Raw genomic sequence first — 16,218 nt, 5'->3', positions numbered from 1 at the left:
TTCTACCCCACTGCACATGTAGAAGACTGATAACTTGAGCATGTAACATAAACCCAAAAGACCCTATTGAAGTCTGACTACACAGCCCCAGGTCAGCAATACCTTTTTTATACAGCCCTTCCCAGATGTGTCACATCACATCACTACAGGTGCTGTAGAATGTATATTTTTGCCTAGGAAATCCCAGACAAAGTTATGGGAACACTTATCATAACAGCTATTTCCACCATGGGTAACTGACATTTTAAATTCAATCCTATCCTTTTAAGAGAAATTTTCCTGAGACTTCAGAAAGTGTTGTCAGCCATAGGTGAGGGACTAAAAAGAAGTACTCTGTGGACTGAGTAGAAATTTTGGGGACAGCATGATGTCATTTGTATAAGCATAAACCAGAGAAGTAAGATAGCACTCAACAGTTTAAAAAAAACCAAACAGAGCCACCTTCCTTTCCAGCCCCTTGCTCAGCAGACTGCGTTTCTCTCAGTCTGCTTATTTATGAATATGAATCTTTAACCTGGTTCCATTTCCTCCTGGCTGGCCCTGAGAGTGCAGAGCTCTGAAGAATAGGTGAGGGTACTCAGACAGCTCTGCTTCTCCAGAATAAGTAGACTTAGCTGCCTGACTGGGTCTTCTTGTTTGCTTTTTGTGGGTTTTATTTATACTTTCAAGTTCTTCATTCCAGCTGTGCCTGAAAGTGGAGGGGACGGTTTAGTCCCATCTAAGCCAAGTTCATGTGTGGTATCCGCTCCTACTTTCTCTTCTCAAAATGGGAAGACAGCCAAGGGACATCCAATCAGTAGGAAAATGATCTTCAGGGTTGCTTGAGTGAGGACCCATCAAAGTAAAGAGCCAACACAGCTGGAAAAAATAGGAGAGAGCAAGACCTCACTGAAAGCCAGATGTTCAGTGCACATTTTCCTTTCTATTATTTTTTTAAATCAGAATTTTTTAACAACAACAGAAACACATCCTACTTTTTCTTAAAATACAGTCAGGAAAGGAGACTGCTTATGAGTTTAAGTTCATGGGTTTTATTGCTCTAATTCCTTTGAAAAAAGTTTAGACATAAAATATTATTGATTGGAGAAGAAACATATGCTTCTTGGCTCGGCAATGCTCAGTGCAGTCAGTATTGGATTTTTTTCTTTCTCTGTACTTTCACAAGATGTCTGTTAGTTTTGAATTAGTTGCATTGTAGAGTTAAATTTATATGATGGGATTTAGCAGACAAAACAAAGACCCTTTACAAAAAATGTTTTCATGGAGGTTTTGATGGAAGAAGAGATATAAAATAATGGGAAGGAGTGTAGCTGAAGAATAAGAAGTCTAGAGGGAATGTTTCCCGCACAGCTTAAAAGCTTGGTAAATCCAGCACTGAACTAATTTACAAGGGACTGTGACTGAAGCAATGCCAAGAGAAAGAAGAAGGGAGGCTCAAATGTCAAAAAACCCCAAGTCCTATTGAAGAAATCAGTTTAGGGGTAGAATGGTGAAAGAACTTGGAATCAGAGATGCCTTGTTTGGGCCAGATGTCTCAGTGCCTCTGTACAGGTGTGACTAATATTCCCCCTGGTGCACAGCAAACTTGAGAAGAAAGACCACAGCAGGGATTTGAGAGTTCAACTCTTGGCTTCATTATTAACTTTTCTGTGTGTACATCAAGTCCTGATCCTCCCTCTTTATGTGAGCTCTCCTGGCAAGAGACTGAGTCCTGTCATGTTTGCAGCTACTCGACCATTGTGTTGATGAGAAATGTTTTCAGAAGCATGGCTAAACAGTTCTATTCAGAAAAAAAAAAAAAAATTCACAGTTTTTCAGTCAAGATGCAGACACATACTGGCACAAAACTGGACATTCCTCATCTACATGGATGTCAGTAAGCTGCTTTTAATGAGAAATTACTAGTGGCCATAGTAACAGAGTAGAAGTAACAGAGTAGAGTAGAAGAAAGAGTTGAGGGAGAGTAAGAGAATTTTGAAAGCTGGGAAATGTAATATGAAATGAACATATTTTGAATTCAACTACAAGTTTCCTTAATTACAGAATGAATTAATATTTTAAGAAATGCCAATTAGGAATATTTTATAAAATCTTCGATGAGACCTTGAAATTTTGTATAAATACATTCATGACGAACATCCCTCCTAAAGCTGGTTGAGAGTAAGAATCACAGATATGTACTGAAATCAAATTCAGTAGCAAAAATGCATCATTTAGGGAGAGTTGAAGGTGAGGAAATATGTTCAGTTTTTTATCAGCAGATTACAGTGAGGTGGTAGGTCACTGCTGTGAAAAAGAGATGCAACCCTAGGACGAATGGAGGATTTTAGTATTTTAGTCACACATAAGGGAGTATTAACAAAAATAAACTGCTGAAGATATCACCTTTAGGAGACTAGAGGAACAGAATCATCAAGGTTGGAAAAGACCTTTAAGATCACCCAGTCCAACCATCAGACCAGTACCACCACTAAAACCCCTGACTACTGAACCACATCACCCAGAACCAGACCCACATTCCTCTTAACCACCTCCAGGGATGGGCACTCCACCATGTCCCTGGGCAGCCTCTTCCCGTGCCTGACCACCCAGCAGTGAACATTTCTTCCATAATATCTAATCTGAATCTCCCCTGTCTTGGCTTAAGGCCGTTTCTTCTGGTCCTCTCACTGCAGGCACAGCTGGAGTGTCTGGCTCCCACCTCACTACAATCTCCTCTCAGATGGTTGTAGGGAGCAATGAGGCTCCCCCTGAGCCTCCTCTTCTCCAGACTTCTCAAACCCAGCTCCCTTGGCCATAAGACACATTTTCTAAACCTCTCACGAGCCTTGTTACCCTTTGCTGGACATGCTCCAGCACTTCAGTGTCCTAAACTACCATCCACCTATTCAGAGAGAGATTTAATGAACAAAAGGAAGTAGGAAATTTAGGAGTATAATGAATATACAGCTTGCACACCAAATGGCAGCCTAAAGAGCTTAAAAAGTTTGCTCTTGCAAATGAAAAGCCCAGTTAACCAAACAACCCTATTACCACACGCCACACACACACTGAGTGAAAAGATCTACTTGCATTAAAAGCAGTGTCATTTTAAGAACAATGACATAAAGACTAGTGGAGAACTGGCAGCCAGAATTTAGAAGGTTCCCAATTGTTAGAAAAAGCAATTTCTAGCAAGCAATTAGATAGGTCATAGTAAAAAATTAAAATTTATGATATATACATCATCTGCTTCTAAGATAGAATTAATTTCATGTATCAAATGGAATTAGGATGACAGGGCTAGAGAAGAGAACCCAGAGGATCTCACCCCAGACTACTTTTCAGCTTTCCGCCACAGCTCCTTTCGTCTTCCAGGAAATGTTCCACCGTCTATTTATCTTCAAATCACATCCAACTCTTAAATTATCATTGGCTTCCTTTCAGTATTTTTATAGTCCTTAAGCTACACAATTATTATTCCAATTTGTCCACCTTGAGATCCTCATAGTCCTCCTACTCTGACTGAAGATTTCCAACTTCCACCCCATCACCCTTTAACCCCTTCACCAAAGAGAAGGAGCCTCTCAGCCCTTCCCCTGAGACCTGTACCCTGGCTGAGGTTTCCTTCCCCTCAGCAGCTCTCAGGCTAAGCTCAGATTTCCCTAAAGAATCACCTGCCCATTCAACACTTTCAATCTGTCTCAGGTGATCTAGCTCCTCCAAAAGGCTTTTTTTTTCTTGTGAGGAGGAAGGGCTTTTCCAAAGCTTCAAGTCCTGAAGCCTTGAATGTTTCTTTTACTTCTAAAACCCATCTTTTCTTTAGAAATAAATTCTTCTTTCCCAAGAGTGCAGTTTTCTTCTCCAAAGACACTCCCAAAATAAGCAGTTTTGGGTTTTCATGCATCCTTCCATAACACAGGGAATGGGAATCATTGGTGTCAGACCTCCACTAACTTCAGAGAATCAATATCTTTTTATAGCACATTAACTAGTTTATTTTATGTGAATATTTGATTTCATGTTTACTGAACAATATTTTTCTTGTTTCAGCCCCTGAAAATGAAAATTTGAGGTGCATTTGATACAGAATTATAAAATATATTTTACCCTTCATCTCTTAATAAACACTTCTGGCAGATTCTAAGTGGCAATCTTGCTAGAAAGAGTGATATGGTTGTACGTAGAGTTTGGATTGTAATTAATTAAGATCAGTTATTTGTAGGAACTGGAGTTCTGTTTTCTAGGGTAACACATAACCTGGACTGTAAATTTAAAGAGCTCATTTTATAGATGCACTAAGTTTGTACAGAGTTACACGAGTTCTGAGATTATTATTCTGGACTAAGTGATTCATTTTACTCCCCATCCCCACCCAAAAAAAACCCCGTACATGGTGGGTATTGTGAGATTCCAAGCAAAAAATAAGAAAAAACAGGAAAAAATAAAAATTATGGTGGAAAACATCTGAGGAAGAGCAAGGGTTCTGCTATCTCCTGCCTTGAGAAATAAACAGACTCTCCAAGGACTGATTGCAGATACAACAGCGATGGAAAGTTTGCACAGATCCTGGTTTCTCATGCTCTGTGCTGCTGTAGATATTTGTCAGAAGTCTTCAGCAGCTCCTTGCATAGCTCAGTCCTCTAGATAGATATTTTATTATATGAAAAAACTGCAGTCTTAAAAAAGAATAATTTTGGTCTCAGAATCAATGTTTCCAGCCAATTTCTCCAAATATTGTTTCTTGAAAACCTCTCAATCCTATCAGTGCTACTGCCTTTTCATTTCACTTGGGTCACCAGAGCTGTGATTTCATGTAGTGCTGTTTTTGAACTTTCTGTTTAGTGAAAAGCCTGTGCCTCACTCAGTGAAAAGCTAATTATTTCGTGGCGTAAGAGAAAGGATAGAGTAGAAAGAACAAGATAAAAGCATCAGGTTGACACCAGCAGGTAGGGCATGGCACAGGGACCCTTTGTGTCATCCCTTGTAAGTTGGAGCTTTGAGAAAGCCACCTTATATCTCTGGAGTTTAGTGTTTCTAGGCCTGAAAATAAACATAATGTTACTCATAATGAAACTACATTTTCATGACCCATTAAAGAAAAAAATGTTGTATAAGAGATTATGCTGTACAGTTGTGAAAACTGAAAAAATGTTCATATTTTATTGGTATAACCAATGTAAAATCAACCATCCTTACACTATTCTGTAAAATATGGCACACAAAGGACTTTATCTCTTGCTTATGCAGCACGTATAAGGCCTAGACTTGCTGTTTTAAGGAGAAAATTAATCTTCCCCTCAAGGGAATAGGATGAAAAGGAGGATGAGGAGAGCAGGGAACCAGTGGAGCCTTTAGCAAATATGACAGCTTTACTAGAGACAAGTAGATTATGCAGGTGAAAGAGAGATAAACAAATCGTCTGTCCCATCTAGCATAAGTGTTTCTAGAGTGTCTGGCATTTTTCTTTGCAGGAAGATGCACAAAATGATAAATCTCTGCTGATAAATCCCTCCTGTGCAGAGAGGGTTCCAACCCTTGTAGGATTTGAAATGTCAGGATTGTATCATTCAAGCACTTTACCAGACATAGTCTCAACTATATAGCTCATGTAAATTATTGTCAAATATAAGGCCCCATGGAAGATATCAATAATTCTGTGCAATCAATACACACACACCTGACTTACCTGTGTGATATCACTTTTCATGACCAGAGCAGTCCTAGCACCTCCAACTATCCTGTATAACTCTGAAAGCTCAGACTGACTTTTTCTACACCTCAGTTGGCTCCTAAACCTGTTTTTAATTTTTTCTTAATTAAAAAAACCAATCAAACAAACAAAAATCAAACAAAAACCAACAAAAACAAACAAAATCCAAAACCACAAACAAACAAACAAAAAACAAAATAAAACAACACACACAAACAAACAGCTTTTTTATATGTATTCACAAATCTTGATGCTCTCTGGGATTTCTGAGATGATTTATGGTTTCCCACATTAACAGATCCAGCTATGAACCATTTCTTCAATAATCCAACATATTCATACACTAGCATCCTAATAATCAGGCCAGTTGGGCACTAAGTAATCACAAGATAGCTCCAAATAGATTTCAAATGGCAGAGAGATTTTTTACTGTGGAAAATATGTCAGTGATATCCTTTAAATGACAAAATATTTTAGTGTAGACAGGGTAAATGTTTTCATCCTTCTAAAGCTACATGTAGTGCAATGTAGCATATGTGGGTAGTGCAATATTTCCAAAGTGCAAAATCCTGAGTCACTGCACATCCCCATGGATTGGCTCACGCATCCTGCTATAAAATTCTCCCTTCCAGCACTGAAAGTTGTCACTTACCATACAGATTTGGCTCTCTTCAGTGTGATCACATAAATGTCATCTGAATCATCACTTGATTGCCTGGAATCTCTGGCAAGAACTGCTGGTGATTCCCTTAGAAACCTCTCCTTGGATGGGTAAGTGACCACAAATGATGAAAGAGAGGGCAAGGACAGATTTTCCTTTCAACAGCAGTGCTTGCTGGCACATGTTTGAGGACTTGATAACACATTGTAAGCAGAGCCTGCACTTCTCTGCTGAAGTTGGTGCTTTAAGCAATGGGGAAAAATTGCTCAGGCAAACGACATGCTTAGTACTCAAATCTCAGTTTCTCCCATAATCTGAGTTCAGCAAATCTGTACAAGATCCAAGGTGCTCTGCTGCCCAGAGTGGAGCCGAGACACAACTGAACTGCAAGGACCATTTCACAGAATTCCTGCCCAACAGCTAGGACCTTGAACCTTCCCTGGAAAACTTTACCGTGCTACAAGTTATGCTGTGGCACATTCCCAGAGATGCCATTATCTTGGTGAAGAGGTTACACAAACTCACCAAACTCCCAAATCCCTATATGTTTCAGACTTTGCATCCTGCCCACCAAGGAGTTAATCTTTGCACACAAGAGGCGTCAGGAAATCTCTATGCAATGTTTTACTGCACTGCCACATAGATCTGTGTTCCTATTCTCATGAGACAGCATCAGTTCTTTCACCATAAGAGTGTGAAAACCAGCAGTCATTACTATCTGCAAGTGCTCATGCTGCCAAGGAATGGTTAATTAGCTTTAACTGCCAGCATCAGCTCAGCTGGGGCTGGGGGTGTCACCAAAATTTACATTAAGAGCTAATCATTGTAGCTGAGTTTTGCCTTCAGCAACACTGGAGGAACCAAGGTCTTCCAGTAATTATTCTTGACCTGAGCTGTTTTTTAATTTAAACATGCAGATGTGGGGAAAATTGTATGAAAATACATGAGCCAAAAGAGTGTAACACTTTCAAAATCTGGAAAGAAAACTTAGGTCCTTGGTGCAGGACTGCAAAGTCCATTGCCAAAGCAACAGTGATGTAGCAGTGCTAAGGCTGTTACGTGCAAATCCCTCTATGAATCTGGATTTTTGTGCCTAAGATTTGTCCATAAACTATAAAATGGAATATTCCTCTGTAAAAAGTAGAGAAGTAGAGGTTTCACCTTACTCTTTGCAAATTATGCTCTAGTCCTCTCTAAAAGGGCAACTCTTTCAGGCAATCTGGTGTCCATGACCGAAATGTTTCATCATCCAAACAAGGAAACCTTAAGTGGGTCATAATTAAGTAAAAATAGTCATTTACTGCATTAGACCAATTCAGAGGTTACCACTTATAATTTTAAACTACAATTATCAATTTATAATGGAAAGTGAAGTATGTCTAAGTTACCACATGGGAGTATCTCTTTCACAGAGGACGCATTTTTATAATTATTTTAATATGCAATAATGAAACATGACTATAGTAAAATATCCACATAATAGAATATATATGCCCAGCACTTTAAAAATGGTATCTTAAACTCCTTAATTTTCCTTGTTCTTCTTGATATTTATTGTATCATATGCAGGGGACAATTCTGAATAAAAATACTAATGAGGAAAAAGAGACATACTGGGAGTTGTTTTTGGCTAACATTTGAACAGGGCCATAAGGATACATTTGTCCTCATTTCCTAAGTAAAGTTTTAGTGGGTCATAATAATGAGGTTCATTACTGCAGGATTCATTTGTGCACAGGGGGTCTCACATGCCCCAAATACAGCTGAGATCCTAATTGGACTAGATGCACAAATCAAGCTTCAGAAATCACCACCAAAAAAAGGGGCATTTCCTTTACCCTTTAAAGTTTTTCCCCTACAACCTGCTCAGACTTCCCATCCTCCAGGCTCCTTGACTTTTGGCCTGGACTCACTTAGCCCCTGCCTGCCTCTGTTCTCAAATTTAAAAGCTGTAGGTATTATTTTCAGCTACTGCCTGTGTTGAATATCACTATCCTTTTCCCCACCCCTTGTCTGTAAAGATTCTATCCTTTCTGGGTTTGACCTCTGTTTTCTCTTGGAAGAGTTTCTATCCCAGCAGGAGTGCTGGTGCAGAAATAACCTAGCACTGCTAACACTGGTGTTCAGCTCTGTATTTGACTAACCAGCTCAGTGATGATTATTTCTATCAGCATGAAATCACTTTGGAAAAGCCCATTAACACTAATAAAGACTTCCCGTAGATTCAGTGGCCCATGATATAATTACTACAATTAAAGGGTATGAAATCTCTTATTCAGACTTAAAGCTAAACTAGAAAACAGGAAACTTTCTAAATGATCACCAATTCTCTCACCTATTCTCTCTCCAATCTGATGGGGGTAGGGGGGAATTTATCAAATATTCATTGATAGATATTTTTCCCGTATTTGGAGTCTAACTGCAGGTTCTTTTGATTTTTTTTTTCCTGGAATCCTGTGCAATTAACTAGTCTTGACACAGAGTGAAGCAGTGAATTGCACTGTGCTATGAAACATGCCAGCAATAATTGCACTCCATGTTGTGTTTTCAAATGAAATTTACCCTTTCAAATGCTTTCCTGAGGAAAAAAACACAATAAAAACTCATTTGAAAAAGAGATGCAAACAACAGTGGTCATTTAAGTTTCTTCATTATCCCAACCTAATTCCCCAGAGGCATGTTCACAAAAGAGTCAACAGACACAATTCATGAATGTGCAACCACAGAACCACAACTGTATCAGAGCTTTGAGAGCATCAATCTCTCTGAGTCTGGACCAAGCAGGCCTGGAGGAGCACCAAGAACACAACCTTTAATCATGACCAGAGATCACTTTTATCCTCTTGCCTTGATTTTTCTTCTTTCCATGAAAAAAGCTGTAAAAACTCTACACTCAAGGAGAATTTTGGGTAAAACCGTTCTTAACTTTTTTCATATTGTTGTTACTGATGCTTATTCTTCCACTATGAAAGGCAAAACAAATACATAAATCCATTAAAAATTAAGTAATTTTAATCCACTCTTAAAAACTTTGATATTTTTTGTCCTTCAAAACATAGGTCTCTCCATCAAGCAGAAATACTTACTAGCTATTTATACATGTCTGAAGAAAAGATAACAGTAGGTACTCTTCCCATTATTTTGCAACATATACAGAAAATTTTGTCATATTTGCCACTTCCCAAACAATTATATTTTCTGCTGTTTGTAAATAATTCTGTTGTTATTTCTGTTTTTCTAAGGTTTTATGCCTAGCCAATGCTCTCAGAAACAGGCAGCTAAATATAACTTGCCATATTTTTTCTGCACATGAAGCAGATTGAAAGGTATCAGTAATTCCCTATTACAGAACTCATAATGTTATGATGCATCTTTAGAAGCATTTGTTAATTAAACTAGAGTAACTTTTTCCTTAATGTTATGTCTTTAAGAAAATCAACTTTTGTCACATACCATGATAGGGTATGTCTGTGTCATGGTTACAGGGCTAATAAATAACAATAACATACAATATATTCCATAGCTATATGTGCTTAAAAGCCTGTAGATTCCAGTTCAGGGACTCTCTTCCTGCTTGTAATTACTTTTCCTTCCGAAGGTTAGTAGAGAACAGTAGTAGCACTGCAAATGGCTGATGGTTCAGCTGCTGCACTAAACTTCCCCACTAGATATTGTGTAGCTCCCCTGAGCACCTTTGGTGGGTTTGGAGCCACATTACTAAGATTAATTTGGCTCAGGTAACTTGGACCCTCATTTCCATGCTGTTGTGTTAAAGAGCTATCTCGAAAGCATGTAATGTGTGTGGTTAAACTCACATATATAATATGTAATGAAATGTTAAAATTTGTGCACGTTCTGAGAAATGTACTTTTGTCAACCAGCCAACACCCAAATAATGGAAGAATAGAGTGTAATAGAAATGAATGTGTATATACAGTAGCCTAAACATGTTGTTAGGTTTTTTCCTTCTGAAATGATTAATCAAGGGCCAGTTCATTAAATGCAATTTAGTACTGGCCATAATTTTGGTTAGCCATAACAGCTGAAATATCTTCCTCTCAAAACTTTGAAACAAACACATTAAGTTCCCTGCTCTTAGCTTATTAAAACAATTTTTGTCTGGAAATTTGAGGAGGCAAGTAAATAATGAACATACAAACTAAATGGTTGCAGCCTGCTGAGATATCATGGGGCACTTTGGGACATTATCATAGGCAAAGGAAAATTTATCTCCTGAAGAGCATGAAGTGTGCTGTAAAGAGGATTTGGGCACCAACAGCTACAAGCACAATGCACAAAGGCCTCACTTATAGGTAATTCAAAAAGGAAAATGCACCTGAAATTTTGCCTCAAAAGTTGCATTTAGCAGTTAATCATATTGTAAGAAAACTCTGTGCCTAAGCGTGGATACAGCAGCTTGAAATTTGTCTTGGAAGTTTATCAGTGATGGCCTGAGCAAGAAAGGTCTGCTGCTCAGTGACAAGATGGAGCAAGGAGGATCTGCTCTTTTAGTGTTGAAGAATGCTGAGACCAGCCTGACCAAACTATCAGACCCTGCCACGAGGAATTCAAGACACTCCCTGACTGAGGCTGGGAGCAGCAAGGATGTGCTGGCCCTGGCACAACTGAGGGCCAGGAGTGTTGAGCAAAATAAGCTAAAGAGCTCCTAACACCTTTTTCAGCACAAAGCATATTTTTATTATTAAGTCTGATATCACATAATCTAAAAAATTCACATGACTGACTATCAATCACTTTATACTCCAAAAGGCCAGTCCCACTTTTGCACAGGGAGGACTTCTAACATATCACCCCAAGGTGTGTGAAGATTCTTCCCTGAGTGGGAACACTCCTCAAGGTTACTCCTCGAGGCTGAGCAAAAGGTGTCTGCCCATGGTGTAGGTATGGGGGTGAGTAATATCAAGCTCTCCTTAAAAATTTTCTTGCTAGCTTTAATATAATTGCTTCCAAAATGCTTCAAAAACAGTGCATTAAACTAGTAGTTATAGCTATGCATACTGTGTAGCAAATAATTCTGATTAAGCTCTTTTCCCTCTAATCTTTATAATTATTATCAATAAAAATAGACAATTTAATATATTTATATAAATAGATTAGGTTTGCTATCCTTAGTCCTGTGGACAAAACTCTATAAAGGTTCAATTACACCTGTGTAATCCTTTAGACATAAACTATTGACAAGTCTGGGGCTAAGATTGGACCCAGGTGCACCCAGGCTCTTCTCTGAGAAGGAGTTTAGAAAGCAAGAGGATCCTTTCTGCACCTTGTGACTCAAGAGGAGAGTTTCTCTAATGAATTTTTTATGAAGCACCCACTCTGCTCACAGCACACATTCAGCACAGCCAGAGACAACCCTTTCTGCCATGAAGACAGATTTTTCTGGCCTTTCTAGGCAGCAATCTCACTCAGGCACTGAGACATCTCAGCAATACATTATTTTGGGTTTCAGAATTCACTGCTTGTGTCCCCCAAAAAAGGTGCACTAACTAAAAGTGGATCCCATCTCCTCCAGTGAAACTGTGCCTATCCAAAAAAGATACTGCCTCCCTTGCCCAGGAATAGAATTATTTTTTAATTAATTGTTTAAAAAATTGCACCTCACTAACAGATGGAAAATTAAAGTTATATCTTCCTGATAAATCCCAAAAAAGCCATAGACATTAAACATTATTCAACAGACCTTGAAGTAATGACATTAGGTATTGGGGTGAATTATGGATATTAGCTGGTTTCCTATATCTTCTCTATGCTCACAGTGCTTGGTGCAAATACTTTGGAAAAACTCCCCATGACACACACTGATGTTTGTGGATCTTGTCAGAAGGGATTTTACCTAGATAGCTCCATTAGTATCAATTAATCTCTGATATATTTTCCTGTCTGCCTGAGGGACTTCCAAATACATGTGACCCTGTGGGCAGCCTGTAAAGCCATGCTTTACACAAGTGTGTAAAGCTGGTGGAACAGAGTTAAAAAAAGGGAGGGGGAAGGATACTTCGAGGAGGTTCTGCCATCAAAAGTAGTAGTTGAAGAAATAAGACAGAGAACAAATCCGTCCCAGACAGGGCTAAATAGCAATTATGCCTAAATTATCATTGACTCAAACTGGTCTTGACATGAAAGCTGGTCTGAAATAAGAGTAAAATTCTGCATACTGTCATCACAATTATATCATTTCACAAAGCATGATTAGCAAATTCTACTTTTATATGCAATATACACTTTACTCTGACTGAAAAAAAATACTACCTTGGGATTTTTAAATTGCTCCACCTAAGAGAGGTTGACCTCACAACTAATCGACAAGCAATTCAGATTGTAGCCAAAGAAGCAATCCTTAGCCAAAAGAACATTGCATTTCCAGTGCTGAAGGTGGGAGTGCTTCGGGGCATTGTTAATATAAATTGGTAATAAATAAATGCTGAATAAGGAGGAGGAAATAAATTCTGATTCTGAAGAGATCTCCAAGCATGATACTTAAAGGAAAACATGATTCCAAGGTGACATCATCTTCTAAGAAAGCAAAGATAAAGGAGTCAGCTGCAAGGTAGATCCATGTCTAGAAAGCTAAATAATATCTTAATGCTTTTCAGCTGCAAAGAGACTTCTAAGGTACTCAGAGTGTTAGGGTGTGTAGGATACATAGTTTTCTCTCCATTCACTTTCACTCCTCCCAAGACATTTACTACAATGTCATTTCTATTTCAATTTATAAATACTTTCCCTATTTTATTTTAGTCCAAGTTGCCCTGGGTTCAGGGTGCTTTTATGGTACTAGGAAAGTTGGATAATGGAAATTCCTCACGCCTAGTCAGGAAAAAAATCTACTTAGGTGGTGTGTAAGGAACAAAAGCTGTTAAAAAGAAAGGGGCAAAACATGAAATAGAAATGGCAAGGTGGATCTGATAAAATCTAAGGGAGAACTAGGATTTCTGGAATTAAATAGAAAAATTCAGTGAATATCATTCTAGAAGTCAATTAGGCAAAATGAAATAAGAATATTAGGAATGTTAAATTCAATCAGAGAATTAATTTAAAATTAATGACTATAATAATTCTCATTACAGTCAAATAGATATTCACCTATCTCTAGTCTGGTTCTTTTCCTTGTGTAACTCTTTTTTTCCTGCATAAATTCTTTTATCACTTGTGTATTTCCGTCATTTTGACTGTAAAGCCTTTGGGACAGAAGCCATCTTCCATATTTTGACGAAAACCCTGGGCTATGTTCGAGTAATGTACTGAATGATCCCACCAAATTAAAAAAAAAGCCTGTTCCCTCTGTAGAAACAATATTTTAAAGGGCATTAAAATTATAAAAGAGAATAAATTATTTTATTCTAATTCCTTAGCTGTCAAGACAAAAAGTGCCTTTTCTTTCAGTAAAACCAGAATTTCTCTTCATTTACCTGAGAAGTAACTAGCTCTGGATTCACAGCTTTTCATGAAATGATACAACTGGGAAGCCTAGAAATCAGATCACAAATGTCCTGTGTTTGTGTTTCCTGCAGACAGAAGGGCTGGATGAGGTTGCAGAGACCCCAGGGCGTGTCCTTGCAGGAATGGGGAAGGCACTGGGGCAGGGCTGGGATTGCTGAGCTGTGCACTATTGGAGCCTTGCATCTCCCGTGTTTCCAGGCTCTCAAATGAGAGTGAACTGGCCAGGAAATTTCACAAGGGAGGGAATAGAAGTAGGATAATTTGGCCAACATAACTGTGATCTTTCTGTATTCATGTTCTAAATTACATTTTGAAGTGCATTAAAAGAATAAAATAATTACTGCTCCAGCAGTAAAAGTTATCTAGCTGGATAACTTTTCCAATACATTTTCCATTCAAGATTTTAAAAAAGATGCTCAAAAATTTTGGAAAAAAAAAAAAAACAAAAAAGAGAAGTCAAAGTACTAAGGAATTGGAGAGCAGTAAAGACTAACATTATTTCCTCCACCAGCTCACTCCTGATTTGCTGGCAGTCACCAGTGCCATAGAGACTGGTTGCAGAGTGGTGATTTTCCAGCTTACTGAACAAGTTCCATTTGACATGACAGTCAATTGTGAGCCATGAATACATCCAAAAAAGTCCAGATCATTTTTCCTCATGACTAAATTGGTCATGATTTTGTCCCTGTTCTCAGTGCTCAGCCAGTTTCTAAATCCATAAAACAAAAGGACATCATCAGCGAAATTCCAAGTTTACCTGCAGCTTGATTATGGAAGGGATCCCAACAGGTCATTTTGTTCATTCCTCACTGGAATAAATGCATCAGATATCTCTTTGGCTTTCCTGACACTTCTGTCTAAGAATACTTAAAATCCTTGCATGATGGAAACTCCACTATCTCTTTTGGCAAGTAATCTCAGTGTGTATCTCAGAAGTTGGAACTTTCCTTTCCTTGCTCCTCCTCAGTCTCTTTTTCTTCATCCTTAATAGTATTTTCCCCCATTTCTCTCATAATTTATATTTTTTAGAATTTTAATATTTCTGCAGTACTCAAATTATTATAGTGAGGACCTTCAAACTGAGCACAACATTCCAGCTGAGTTCTTATCAGTGCTGAGTAAAGCAGAAGGATTACTTCATGAGTCAACAGCCTGTATAGCATGAAATTTTTTGATTGTAGAAGATATGTGACCTTCTATAGCTTCAGATCCTTTTCTTAAGAGCCACCAGTTAATGGATTGTTCCCATCAGCTTTTCATATGCAATAGATCATTTCAATGGAAATATAGTATGGAGAAATTGCCCCTCAGTTTTTCATTATTTGGAGTTTTTTGGGTCATTGAAGCATCATGTCCTCTGCAGACTTATTAAGTTTAATCTTTATTTTGTCATCTGTATCATTAATGAAAACATCAAATAGAAATAGAGAGTCCTGCAGATACCATTTCATAGCAGTCTTGCATCCTAATAGTGAACAATTTTTAATATTTTCTATGGTGCCATTTTATTACCAGTTTGCCATCCACTCTGTAGCTGTTTCACAAAGAACACATTTTTATATGGCTTTTGAAATTGTCAAAACTTTACTGAAGCCAACCAGGCATGTTTGTTGAGGAAACAAAAGTGAAACACTGTGTTTAAAATCTTTGGTTCCCAATGAATTTGTGTAGTTGTCAATCATTCTTACTTTATATTTCTAAGTTTTTACAAATTATTGGATCATTCTTTCACAGAATTTTTCTAGGACGTCAACTTCAGTTGAATGATCCAAAATTTCTTGGTCTATTTTCTTTTCTATTTTAAAGGTAAGTTCTATATTTGGCTACATGGTTTGGGAATTTTTTCTGTGTTTTCCTAACCATTGTGATACAATCTCTAATCATCTCCAGGCCTAGCATTTTCTCTCCTCCTCCTGCTTTGCTATAGGCTCCAGCATTTGCTATTATTTGCTCTGTTTCAGCTCTCCCCTCAGTGGTGACCATGTCTATACCTCCCACTGTAGAGTAGAGGAATTACTCTTACTTTTCTTTCCTCTGCTCCCAATGAGTATATAGAATAATTTCTTATGCCCCCTGCTAGTTATATCTCAGTCTTGTGCTTTTCTGGTTTTGTCCCTCCTTTCCCTTTTATTTTTATTTTGTATCTTTTGCATGATGAAGTTTTCAAATTTTATATGCTTCAGTTTTGTAACTGAGGTCAACAAAGCACTCATGGTCACATAAGATGATTTTGGTCCTTCCATTTGGGATGGTTTCTGTTTATGTCCTTCACCTGGGGGATTACTGCCAGTAATGGGAAAATATTAACAGTCATTTGCTTCTATTTAACTTTCATGTTTGATCCTGTTTCTCTTATAAATGCAGCCTCTCCTCCTGAGCCCCCATTATGGCAGATCCAGTTAGT

This window comes from Sturnus vulgaris, chromosome 1, assembly GCF_052056855.1.
Source record: "Sturnus vulgaris isolate bStuVul1 chromosome 1, bStuVul1.hap1, whole genome shotgun sequence".
Lineage (NCBI taxonomy): Eukaryota > Metazoa > Chordata > Aves > Passeriformes > Sturnidae > Sturnus > Sturnus vulgaris.
This window is presented reverse-complemented; position numbering follows the sequence as displayed.